Source organism: Bombina bombina, chromosome 4, assembly GCF_027579735.1.
Source record: "Bombina bombina isolate aBomBom1 chromosome 4, aBomBom1.pri, whole genome shotgun sequence".
Lineage (NCBI taxonomy): Eukaryota > Metazoa > Chordata > Amphibia > Anura > Bombinatoridae > Bombina > Bombina bombina.
Window position 1 is genome coordinate 62,252,908 of NC_069502.1, and position 11,893 is coordinate 62,264,800.

Sequence of the window (11,893 nt, forward strand, 5' to 3'; positions counted from 1 at the left end):
TCATTTGTTTTCAGACAGACAATGTCACAACTGTGGCATACATCAATCATCAAGGAGGGACTCACAGTCCTCTGGCTATGAAAGAAGTATCTCGAATTTTGGTTTGGGCGGAATCCAGCTCCTGTCTAATCTCTGCGGTTCATATCCCAGGTGTAGACAATTGGGAAGCGGATTATCTCAGTCGCCAAACGTTGCATCCGGGCGAATGGTCTCTTCACCCAGAGGTATTTCTTCAGATTGTTCAAATGTGGGGGCTCCCAGAGATAGATCTGATGGCCTCTCATCTAAAAAAGAAACTTCCCAGGTATCTGTCCAGATCCCGGGATCCTCAGGCGGAGGCAGTGGATGCATTATCACTTCCTTGGAAGTATCATCCTGCCTATATCTTTCCGCCTCTAGTTCTTCTTCCAAGAGTAATCTCCAAGATTCTGAGGGAATGCTCGTTTGTTCTGCTAATAGCTCCGGCATGGCCTCACAGGTTTTGGTATGCGGATCTTGTCCGGATGGCATCTTGCCAACCATGGACTCTTCCGTTAAGACCAGACCTTCTGTCACAAGGTCCTTTTTTCCATCCGGATCTGAAATCCTTAAATTTAAAGGTATGGAGATTGAACGCTTGATTCTTGGTCATAGAGGTTTCTCTGACTCCGTGATTAATACTATGTTACAGGCTCGTAAATCTGTATCTCGAGAGATATATTATAGAGTCTGGAAGACTTATATTTCTTGGTGTCTTTCTCATCATTTTTCTTGGCATTCTTTTAGAATACCGAGAATTTTACAGTTTCTTCAGGATGGTTTAGATAAGGGTTTGTCCGCGAGTTCTTTGAAAGGACAAATCTCCGCTCTTTCTGTTCTTTTTCACAGAAAGATTGCTATTCTTCCTGATATTCATTGTTTTGTACAAGCTTTGGTTCGTATAAAACCTGTCATTAAGTCAATTTCTCCTCCTTGGAGTTTGAATTTGGTTCTGGATCTCTTCAAGCTCCTCCGTTTGAACCTATGCATTCATTGGACATTAAATTACTTTCTTGGAAAGTTTTGTTCCTTTTGGCCATCTCTTCTGCTAGAAGAGTTTCTGAATTATCTGCTCTTTCGTGTGAGTCTCCTTTTCTGATTTTTCATCAGGATAAGGCGGTGTTGCGAACTTCTTTTGAATTTTTACCTAAAGTTGTGAATTCCAACAACATTAGTAGAGAAATTGTGGTTCCTTCATTATGTCCTAATCCTAAGAATTCTAAGGAGAAATCATTGCATTCTTTGGATGTTGTTAGAGCTTTGAAATATTATGTTGAAGCTACGAAATCTTTCCGTAAGACTTCTAGTCTATTTGTTATCTTTTCCGGTTCTAGGAAAGGCCAGAAAGCTTCTGCCATTTCTTTGGCATCTTGGTTGAAATCTTTAATTCATCTTGCCTATGTTGAGTCGGGTAAAATTCCGCCTCAGAGAATTACAGCTCATTCTACTAGGTCAGTATCTACTTCCTGGGCGTTTAGGAATGAAGCTTCGGTTGACCAGATCTGCAAAGCAGCAACTTGGTCCTCTTTGCATACTTTTACTAAATTCTACCATTTTGATGTATTTTCTTCTTCTGAAGCAGTTTTTGGTAGAAAAGTTCTTCAGGCAGCGGTTTCAGTTTGAATCTTCTGCTTATGTTTTTTGTTAAACTTTATTTTGGGTGTGGATTATTTTCAGCAGGAATTGGCTGTCTTTATTTTATCCCTCCCTCTCTAGTGACTCTTGTGTGGAAAGATCCACATCTTGGGTAGTCATTATCCCATACGTCACTAGCTCATGGACTCTTGTTAATTACATGAAAGAAAACATAATTTATGTAAGAACTTACCTGATAAATTCATTTCTTTCATATTAACAAGAGTCCATGAGGCCCACCCTTTTTTGTGGTGGTTATGATTTTTTTGTATAAAGCACAATTATTCCAATTCCTTATTTTATATGCTTCGCACTTTTTTTCTTATCACCCCACTTCTTGGCTATTCGTTAAACTGATTTGTGGGTGTGGTGAGGGGTGTATTTGTAGGCATTTTAAGGTTTGGGAAACTTTGCCCCTCCTGGTAGGAATGTATATCCCATACGTCACTAGCTCATGGACTCTTGTTAATATGAAAGAAATGAATTTATCAGGTAAGTTCTTACATAAATTATGTTTTTTGAGAAGTAGACCCCCTAGGGTATTTGAAATGCTGGTATTTTCACACTTTCCATGAACTTATTTAACCACCAGTCTTTGTCAAACTTTTGGGTAGTCATTTTTTTGTGTTATTTTTCACACACATTGTACTTTAGGCATGGATTCCCAGTTCCTGTTATGTGTTACTGCCAAAAAACACCTCAATATGTGTTCAACAACATCTCCTGAGTACAGTGATACCACCCATGTATAGGTGTGTTGGGTTCTCTGGGGGCTAGAAGGCCTTATTTTTAGGAAGCGCATTCCAGTTTTTCAACTTGGAATTTTCACATCGGTCATCATGCACCCATGTCCTATTTGGGACATTTCTGAAGCCGGTCAATGAAATTTACCCCCATAAAACCATATATTTTTGAGAAGTAGACCCCCTAGGGTATTTGAAATGCTGGTATTTTCACACTTTCCATGAACTTATTTAACCACCAGTCTTTGTCAAACTTTTGGGTAGTCATTTTTTTGTGTTATTTTTCACACACATTGTACTTTAGGCATGGATTCTCAGTTCCTGTTATGTGTTACTGCCAAAAAACACCTCAATATGTGTTCAACAACATCTCCTGAGTACAGTGATACCACCCATGTATAGGTGTGTTGGGTTCTCTGGGGGCTAGAAGGCCTTATTTTTAGGAAGCGCATTCCAGTTTTTCAACTTGGAATTTTCACATCGGTCATCATGCACCCATGTCCTATTTGGGACATTTCTGAAGCTGGTCAATGGAATTTACCCCCATCAAACCATATATTTTTGAAAAGTAGACACCCTAGGGTATTTCAAATGCTTGTATTTTAACACTTTCCATGCACTAATTCAACCACCAGTCTTTGTCAAACTTTTGGGTAGTCATTATTTTGTGTTATTTTTCACACACATTGTACTTTAGGCATGGATTCTCAGTTCCTGTTATGTGTTACTGCCAAAAAACACCTCAATATGTGTTCAACAACATCTCCTGAGTACAGTGATACCACCCATGTATAGGTGTGTCGGGTTCTCTGGGGGCTAAAAGGCCTTAATTTTAGGAAGCGCATTCCAGTTTTTCAACTTGGAATTTTCACATCGGTCATCATGCACCCATGTCCTATTTGGGACATTTCTGAAGCTGGCCAATGGAATTTACCCCCATCAAACCATATATTTTTGAAAAGTAGACACCCTAGGGTATTTCAAATGCTGGTATTTTCACACTTTCCATGCACTAATTCAACCACCAGTCTTTGTCAAACTTTTGGGTAGTCATTTTTTTGTGTTATTTTTCACACACATTGTATTTTAGGCATGGATTCTCAGTTCCTGTTATGTGTTACTGCCAAAAAGCACCTCAATATGTGTTCAACAACATCTCCTGAGTACAGTGATACCACCTATGTATAGGTGTGTTGGGTTCTCTGGGGGCTAGAAGGCCTTATTTTTAGGAAGCGCATTCCAGTTTTTCAATTTGGAATTTTCACATCGGTCATCATGCACCCATGTCCTATTTGGGACATTTCTGAAGCCGGTCAATGAAATTTACCCCCATAAAACCATATATTTTTGAGAAGTAGACCCCCTAGGGTATTTGAAATGCTGGTATTTTCACACTTTCCATGAACTTATTTAACCACCAGTCTTTGTCAAACTTTTGGGTAGTCATTTTTTTGTGTTATTTTTCACACACATTGTACTTTAGGCATGGATTCCCAGTTCCTGTTATGTGTTACTGCCAAACAACACCTCAATATGTGTTCAACAACATCTCCTGAGTACAGTGATACCACCCATGTATAGGTGTGTTGGGTTCTCTGGGGGCTAGAAGGCCTTATTTTTAGGAAGCGCATTCCAGTTTTTCAACTTGGAATTTTCACATCGGTCATCATGCACCCATGTCCTATTTGGGACATTTCTGAAGCCGGTCAATGAAATTTACCCCCATAAAACCATATATTTTTGAGAAGTAGACCCCCTAGGGTATTTGAAATGCTGGTATTTTCACACTTTCCATGAACTTATTTAACCACCAGTCTTTGTCAAACTTTTGGGTAGTCATTTTTTTGTGTTATTTTTCACACACATTGTAATTTAGGCATGGATTCTCAGTTCCTGTTATGTGTTACTGCCAAAAAAACACCTCAATATGTGTTCAACAACATCTCCTGAGTACAGTGATACCACCCATGTATAGGTGTGTTGGGTTCTCTGGGGGCTAGAAGGCCTTATTTTTAGGAAGCGCATTCCAGTTTTTCAACTTGGAATTTTCACATCGGTCATCATGCACCCATGTCCTATTTGGGACATTTCTGAAGCCGGTCAATGAAATTTACCCCCATAAAACCATATATTTTTGAGAAGTAGACCCCCTAGGGTATTTGAAATGCTGGTATTTTCACACTTTCCATGAACTTATTTAACCACCAGTCTTTGTCAAACTTTTGGGTAGTCATTTTTTTGTGTTATTTTTCACACACATTGTACTTTAGGCATGGATTCTCAGTTCCTGTTATGTGTTACTGCCAAAAAACACCTCAATATGTGTTCAACAACATCTCCTGAGTACAGTGATACCACCCATGTATAGGTGTGTTGGGTTCTCTGGGGGCTAGAAGGCCTTATTTTTAGGAAGCGCATTCCAGTTTTTCAACTTGGAATTTTCACATCGGTCATCATGCACCCATGTCCTATTTGGGACATTTCTGAAGCCGGTCAATGAAATTTACCCCCATAAAACCATATATTTTTGAGAAGTAGACCCCCTAGGGTATTTGAAATGCTGGTATTTTCACACTTTCCATGAACTTATTTAACCACCAGTCTTTGTCAAACTTTTGGGTAGTCATTTTTTTGTGTTATTTTTCACACACATTGTACTTTAGGCATGGATTCCCAGTTCCTGTTATGTGTTACTGCCAAAAAACACCTCAATATGTGTTCAACAACATCTCCTGAGTACAGTGATACCACCCATGTATAGGTGTGTTGGGTTCTCTGGGGGCTAGAAGGCCTTATTTTTAGGAAGCGTATTCCATTTTTTACACTTCCCATTTTCACATCCCATGCACCCATGTTCTATTTAAGACATTTCTGAAGCCGGCCAATGTAATTTACCCACATAAAACCATATATTTTTGAAAAGTAGACATCCTAGGGTATTTCAAATGCAGGTGTTTTAACACTTTCCATACACTAATTCAACCACTAGTCTTTGTCAAACTATTGGGCATTCATTTCTTTGTGTTATTTTTCACATACATTGTACTTTAGACATGGATTCACAGCTCCTGTTATGTGTTACTACCAAAGAAGACACCAATATGTGGTCACCAACATCTCCTGAGTTCAGTGATACCACCTATGCATAGGTTTGGTGGCTTGTTTGGGCGGTGCAATGCCAAATGTCTGACATGTGTTTGTGATTTTTTTTCCACATTTAACATATTTTCTTTGCCTATCGTCTTTTTTTGGGGGTCTTTTAACATACCCCAATTTATTTGTTTTCCATAAATGTGATTATATTTAAAAAGTTGACCCCCCAAGGTATTATACATGGAGTGGTTTGATGACTTTGATGCAACCGTTTTAGCCCAAAAAATTGGAGAAAGTATATGGTGGTAATTTTTCAATTTTCATTGTTACAGACACATTGCTTTTTTACTATGATTTAGGAGAGACTGTTGTAAGTTATTGCAAAAGAATACTTCAGGTTGTTTTGTGCAAGGCACCCTGAGTACACCTATGCCCCCCATGCATAGGTTTGCCAGGATTTTGGGAAGGTTATGTTACATGATTTTAGTTATTAAAAATGAGAGTATTTCTTCTGATAGGCCTATCTTTAGTTTGGGGCCTATCACATACCCCACTTTTATTTATTGCATTCAAAGTGTATATTTTTTAAATGTTGACACCCCAAGGTATTGTATATGGTGTGCTTTGATGCCTTTGAAGCAACCGTTTTAGCCCAAAAAATTGGAGAAAGTATATGGTGGTAATTTTTCAATTTTCATTTTTACAGACACATTGCTTTTTGACTATGATTTAGGAGAGATTGTTGTAAGTTATTGCAAAAGAATACTTCAGGTTGTTTTCTGCAAGGCACCCTGAGTACACCTATGCCCCCCATGCATAGGTTTGCCAGGATTTTGGGAAGGTTATGTTACATGATTTTAGTTATTAAAAATGAGAGTATTTCTTCTGATAGGCCTATCTTTAGTTTGGGGCCTATCACATACCCCACTTTTATTTATTGCATTCAAAGTGTATATTTTTTAAATGTTGACACCCCAAGGTATTGTATATGGTGTGCTTTGATGCCTTTGAAGCAACCGTTTTAGCCCAAAAAATTGGAGAAAGTATATGGTGGTAATTTTTCAATTTTAATTTTTACAGACACATTGCTTTTTGACTATGATTTAGGAGAGATTGTTGTAAGTTATTGCAAAAGAATACTTCAGGTTGTTTTCTGCAAGGCACCCTGAGTACACCTATGCCCCCCATGCATAGGTTTGCCAGGATTTTGGGAAGGTTATGTTACAATTTTATGACTTGTGATTTTAGCTATTAAAAATGAGAGTATTTCTTCTGATAGGCCTATCTTTAGTTTGGGGCCTATCACATACCCCACTTTTATTTATTGCATTCAAAGTGTATATTTTTTAAATGTTGACACCCCAAGGTATTGTATATGGTGTGCTTTGATGCCTTTGAAGCAACCGTTTTAGCCCAAAAAATTGGAGAAAGTATATGGTGGTAATTTTTCAATTTTCATTTTTACAGACACATTGCTTTTTGACTATGATTTAGGAGAGATTGTTGTAAGTTATTGCAAAAGAATACTTCAGGTTGTTTTCTGCAAGGCACCCTGAGTACACCTATGCCCCCCATGCATAGGTTTGCCAGGATTTTGGGAAGGTTATGTTACAATTTTATGACTTGTGATTTTAGTTATTAAAAATGAGAGTATTTCTTCTGATAGGCCTATCTTTAGTTTGGGGCCTATCGCATACCCCACTTTTATTTATTGCATTCAAAGTGTATATTTTTTAAATGTTGACACCCCAAGGTATTGTATATGGTGTGCTTTGATGCCTTTGAAGCAACCGTTTTAGCCCAAAAAATTGGAGAAAGTGTATGGTGGTAATTTTTCAATTTTCATTTTTACAGACACATTGCTTTTTGACTATAATTTAGGAGAGACTGTTGTAAGTTATTACAAAAACATACTTCAGGTTGTTTTCTGCAAGGCACCCTGAGAACACCTATGTCCCCCATGCATAGGTTTGACAGGGGTTTTGGTTAAAAAAAAACAGGCCCAATTTTAGAAAAAAATAGAGTAGTGAAATGTAAAAATCTGGCACAGTAAAAGTAAAAAAAACAAAAAAACATCTAACTGTAAACATAACCAAAAAAAATATATATATATGTAACAGCAAATGTATTTATTTTTTTAAAAATTGACCATTGTATGGTACCGCTTGAAGCAGTCCCCAATGCAGAGTGCAGGCTGTCCAGGGCAATCAGGACAGTAATATATGGTGTCCCTTCTCTTCCCCCTCTTGGTACAGACTCTGCATTTTTTTTGTGGTTTCTGCTTTGTGGCAGTAGGGGGGATTTTAAAAATAAAATGGGTAGCCCCAACTCTGCTCTCTCCCATCACCGCCCGGGGAGCAGGTGCATCATGGTACAAAATCCCCGTAATAATCTGGAGCTGAAACTGTAAAAAAGTATTTTTAACTCTGGGGTTTGCTTTTTTGAACAACAAAAAAGCGTTGTGGGTTGCAATCTGCATTAGGTAAATTGCAACCTTTTTGTACCAGGCCCTTGTCTTCTGCATAATTAGGTAGGGCTGCAGCAGCTGATCAGCCAGATCAACCCCACCCATATGCCGGTTATAAGACTTGATGCACACTGGCTTCCTTATGATCTCAGCTCTGCCACGTACAGAAACCGCCACCGTCCTCTCTGTGTGGATGGTGGTAAGAAGGTATACATCCTTCTTGTCTCTGTACTTCAGTGCCAACAGCTCCTCTTGGCGCAGAGCTGAGGTCTCCCCCCTTCGTAGCCGGGTGCGTACAAGCTGTCCTGGGAAACCTGTGCAGTTCTTTTTAATTGTACCGCAAGCTACTGTATCAAAGCAATACAGTAGCTTGAACAAAAGGACACTTGTATAAAAATTGTCTAAGTACAAGTGATACCCTTTGTTCATTAGGGGTAATATCAGGTCCCAGACAATCTTGCCAGTGGTTCCCATATGTTCTGGGCAACCTGGAGGGTCAAGGTGGCTATCCTTTCCCTCATACACCCGGAAGGCCTGAGTATACCCAGTCTCGCTGTCACAGAGCTTATACACCTTTACCCCATATCTGGAGCGTTTGGAAGGAATATACTGCTTGAATCCCAGCCTTCCCTTATACTTCATTAGGGATTCATCAACGCATATATTCCTTCCAGGTGTATAAGCCTCTGCAAACCTGGCAGAAAAGTGGGTTATCAGGGGGCGGATTTTATACAGCCTGTCAAATTGGGGATGCTCCCTAGGGGGGCACAGGCTGTTGTCGCTGAAGTGCATGAAATGCAGAATCATTTCATACCTCTTCCTCGACATAGTCTGGGAGAAAATGGGGGTAGAGCAGATGGGGCTAGTACTCCAGTGGGAGCGAATGGAGGGTTTCTTTATGATGCCCATCAGCATAGTCAATGCCCAGAATTTTTTGAATTCTGGCACATTGATGGGGACCCATTGCTGCTTTGCCAAATATGTTCCAGGCTTTGCAGCACGGAACTGATGGGCATATAAATTAGTTTGGGCGACAATGTTCCCCAATATATCATCGCCCAGAAACACTTCCAGAAACTGCTGGGGGCTAAAACCTGCCACATCTATATTTATGCCAGCATTTGCTGTGAAGGGTGGGATATCTGGCCTCTGGAGATGAGGCGTTACCCACTCTTCAGCAGCAATGGCAGCAACACGCCTCCTTCTGGCAGGGGGGCTAGCAGGGGGGCTGGCAGGGGGGCTAGCAGCCACAGATACATCACTATCAGTTGAGACTGCATCTAGTGATGTATCTGAGCACATGGCAGGGTCAAAATTGGGGTCTGAGTCAGAAATAGAGGCATCTGACTCTGACGCAAGGATGGCATACGCCTCCTCAGCACTATATCTTTTCTGTGACATTTTTGTATCTGTCACAGAAAACAATTACTAAAAAAAATTAAATTAACTAAATTAATTAAATAAAAAGTACAGCTATGCTACTGCCAGTGATTTATAGCGATCACTGGCAAGCTAGAGGTTAATGGCTCTGAAAATTAAATTAAATTAACTAAATGTTTCTGAAAAGAGCCTTTGGGTTTTTAAAAAATTACAACAACAAAATTAACCCCTAAAAAAATGCACAGACAGCAAAAAAGTACAGCTATGCAACTGCCAGTGATTTATAGCGATCACTGGCAAGCTAGGGGTTAATGGCTCTGAAAATTAAATTAAATTAACTAAATTAATTAACTAAATTAACTAGCAAAAAAGTACAGCTATGCTACTGCCAGTGATTTATAGCGATCACTGGCAAGCTAGGGGTTAATGGCTCTGAAAATTAAATTAAATTAACTAAATGTTTCTGAAAAGAGCCTTTGGGTTTTTAAAAAATTACAACAACAAAATTAACCCCTAAAAAAATGCACAGACAGCAAAAAAGTACAGCTATGCAACTGCCAGTGATTTATAGCGATCACTGGCAAGCTAGGGGTTAATGGCTCTGAAAATTAAATTAAATTAACTAAATGTTTCTGAAAAGAGCCTTTGGGTTTTTAAAAAATTACAACAACAAAATTAACCCCTAAAAAAATGCACAGACAGCAAAAAAGTACAGCTATGCAACTGCCAGTGATTTATAGCGATCACTGGCAAGCTAGGGGTTAATGGCTCTGAAAATTAAATTAAATTAACTAAATGTTTCTGAAAAGAGCCTTTGGGTTTTTAAAAAATTACAACAACAAAATTAACCCCTAAAAAAATGCACAGACAGCAAAATGCAGCAAAAAAAAAAGTGCACCTATGCTACTGCCAGTGATATATAGTGATCACTGGCAAGCTAGGGGTTAATGGCTCTGAAAATTAAATTAAATTAACTAAATGTTTCTGAAAAGAGCCTTTGGGTTTTTAAAAAATTACAACAACAAAATTAACCCCTAAAAAAACGCACAGACCGCAAAATGCAGCAAAAAAAAAGTGCACCTATGTTACTGCCAGTGATATATAGTGATCACTGGCAAGCTAGGGGTTAATGGCTCTGAAAAGAGCCTTTGGTTCTATATTTTTTAACAAATAAAAGAAATAAATCTCTCTCTCTGCTAAATACAGGTCTCTCTCTCTCTCCAACAAAATGGCAAGTGAGGAGAGGGAGGGAGATCCACACTGATCATAGTCAATATTTACAAATATTGACATGATCAGACAAATGGGGTATTTTATTATTTATTTTTTTTTTAGGGTGGGAGGCTCAGATTGGGTGACCCTAGCTTGCCCCTATGATGATGCAGGCTAGGGACACCCCCAGAGGCCCCATGATGCACTGGGCATCGCCATCTTGGATGCCTAGTGAAGGGGGAGGGGGGGGGCTATTTAGGGCTTTTTTTATTTTAATCGTTTTTATTTTTATTTTATTTTTTATTTTAATTTACAACTAACTAAGTGCCTCGACCCACCGAGGCGCTTAGCAAACAAGCAGAGCATCGGAAGCGTGTCCGATCGCTTCCGATGCTCTGAAACACTGCCGGGCTCCACGTGGAGCGAAACCGGAAGTGATCACTCGTGGGGGAGTGATCAATCCGGTCCCGGCACTCGGGAACAGTATTGCAGGATGCCTAGACATCAAGGCAAGCCTGCAATACTGTTAGAGCAGCTGGAAGCGATTTCGATCGCTTCCAGTGCTCTGTTAAACCGACGACGTATGCCATACGTCCTCGGTCGTTAAGTGCTTTTTTTTTGAGGACGTATGGCATACGTCGTCGGTCGTTAAGGGGTTAAATAAGTTCAATCTAACCACAATAATAAATGCAATTTTTTAAAATATATCACAGTAGCTTTGGTTTAACCTAATGAAAATTAAAATACTAAATCCTTTCTTCTTAATAATAAATTTACTTAGCACTATTATAATTATTTATGGACTACACAGGTCTATGAAATATCAATTATAACTATACATTACACCTTTAAATACAGCTTCAATTTAACTCTTGCAATAAAGAATACCATTGCTATAAATTATTAAATTATAACATTATTAAAAATATAAAGACATTAAACTGCCAATACATTAATACCAGATACCAATATTTCTGAGTTTCAGCTTTTCCAATCAGAGTTTTTCAAAAGTCACTCATACGTGAAGCCAGGTATCACTATTTTGCAAACAGGGTATCACAAACACAGAGGTATATTTCTCTTTCCAACAGAGAGTTGTTCAAAGTCAGGCCCCAAAACCAAAGTGTATCTTCCCTTCTTTGCATAGTGACAAACTCCACCTTCATTTCTAAATCATTCCAGGAAATAGTCTGTGTACACCATTAACTCTCATTGACTACTGAAAATGTAGCTCTCCTGACAACCAAATACCCATTGGCTGCATTGCCTAATATTAAACCCTGGGGGGCAACAATAATTAAAATGTAGTTTTATTTCTCTATAAAGTAAAAGGTTCTTTAAATAT